This window comes from Frankliniella occidentalis, unplaced genomic scaffold (genome assembly GCF_000697945.3).
Source record: "Frankliniella occidentalis isolate FOCC.00 unplaced genomic scaffold, Focc_3.1 Scaffold241, whole genome shotgun sequence".
NCBI classification, from domain to species: domain Eukaryota; kingdom Metazoa; phylum Arthropoda; class Insecta; order Thysanoptera; family Thripidae; genus Frankliniella; species Frankliniella occidentalis.
This window is the reverse complement of record NW_026267367.1, coordinates 381,167-383,274: the sequence shown is the minus strand read 5'-3', so window position 1 is coordinate 383,274 and position 2,108 is coordinate 381,167.

Below are 2,108 nucleotides of genomic sequence, written 5' to 3'. Positions count from 1 at the left end.
CCACCCTTTCCCCCTCTCTCCGACACACGGGTGAAAGGTGAGGCTGAGAGGCAGTGGTCGCCCAAGATCATTCAAGCCTGGTGTGTACCTCGTTAGGAAGCAGGCTTTGCCTTGCCTTGCCATGCCCTGCCCTTTCCTGCCCTGCACCGCCCTGCTTGTGGGTTTGATGGGTGCGTCCTGCCCCGCCCTCCACCCCAGCCCACCTCCTCATGCATGCACACCACACCACGCTGCCGCCCTATCGCACAGATTTGCAACAGTCTTTCTAAAAGCCCTGCCTCCCGTCCCCGTCTGCGAGTCGAGCCGGTCCATTGCACGGTGCAGCGCTCCCTGCTCGCGGCCAGAGGTCGCCGTGTCCGCGGGTGGTGGAAGGTGGTAGGTGGTGGATGAGGTAGAGGAGGTGGTGGAGGAGGTGGAGGAGGAGATGGAGGAGGAGGTGGTGGAGGTGGGGCGGGAGAGCGGGGAGGAGTTCGCCCGCGCACGTGCCCAGGTTCAAATAGCCCCCGATAAAAACCAAACAGCAGCAGCCCGGTCCATTGTACCGGGTCCAGCAGCTGGGCGGCGGGGTGGGGCAGTGGGGCGGGGCGGGGTGGCGCGTGGTGGGGGTGGGGTAGGGCGGGGTGGGGGCGTTGGTTCGGCGCGTGCATGAGGAGGGCGCTCGCGGTCCGAAGGTCGCGGTCATGGTGATGGTTTTGTGCGTCGCCGTTTCTCTTGCTCCAGTAACTCACAACATCCTGACAGAGGTCGAACCGGGCTAATTTTGCTCGACAATAAAAGTAAATGTCTCATCTAATTTATCTCACCAACTCTGTGGCGCTCACTCTCCACACAGACTGACGGGACCACGCGGTCTTCCCCGCTGCTGGTTTATTCATCGGGCGTCAGCCTTACCGACCAAAAATCTCATCGCAATAAAAAAAGAAAAATAGAGGGAGAAAGAAAAAGGGTCGATTGTACGCCTCCGATAAGAGAACGCACGGCACGGAGCGGTCCAGCGGCGGAAGGGATGGTGGGGAGAACGAGAGCAGTCGGGGTCAGAGAGAGAGAGGGAGAGAGAGGGAGAGAGAGCAGCGCGGAGTGGGTCGCCAGACCAACCAGACCCACCCTTCCGTCCCCGGCACCGGCCCTTCCCATCTGATGGAAATCCCCCGGCGCGCCATCCCCCTCCCTCCCCCTCCCCCAATCTTCTTTCATTCCTCCCACGCACCTGCTGCTGCTGCTGCTGCTGCTGTGGGTGGATAAGGCTAGATGGCTGACATCGGAGAAGGCAGATAAGCGGCTCTGGCTAGACCTGAGGCCTGGGCTGGGCTGGCCCCCGGGGCGGGGCGGGGTGGGGCGGCCGAACCAGGCACACCTGTCTGGAATGTGCAACAATGTCGCCCAGCCGCGCCCCGCCCCTGGAACGCCCGTGGAACGCCCTTGGAGCACCACCGAGCGGTGCCGCCGGCCGCGCGGTGCGGTGGCACCTCACTTCTGCACAGTCTCGGGCCCTACGGCCATCTCCTCCACGGTCAGGGCAATTAAATGTAGCCGGTCCGGCGAATCGGAACGCCGCGACGAAGCAAGCGGGCCGCACCGGACTTCCCTCCTCAAGTGCACCGTGATTGTCCCAGCAGGGGGGAAGAGGAAGGGGGTATTAAAACTACTCAGTGGTTGCCAATAACGACACTGTAAACGCGTTGTTGTAAGTCACTATTTCTCCCAGTGTGTTTTTGTCCTGGAGCCTCCAGCGAGGTCGTGGGTGAGCCAACTGCAATATTTCGGACGATTCGGTAGATGCTGTTCGATGGTTTGAAATCAATCCTCGGAGCAGCACCTCTTGCTGTTGATGAACGCGGGCACGCCATCCCAGTCGCGGGTCTGCGCCGAGGCAAAGCGCTGTGGTGTGGAGGCACAGTAAGCAGCAGCAGCAGCGCCGCGGTGCGAGGCGGACAGTTCATCACAAACAACGGCCGACAAACGGCCTGGAAAACGAACCGCGACGCCAGGAATGTGATAATAGTTTTCATACGTCATTAACGAGAGGGGCCTCCTCAGCCTGCCGCCTCGGAGGGATGGCGTGGCGTGGCGGGGCGTGGCGGGGCGTGGCGGGGCGTGGCGGGGCGTGG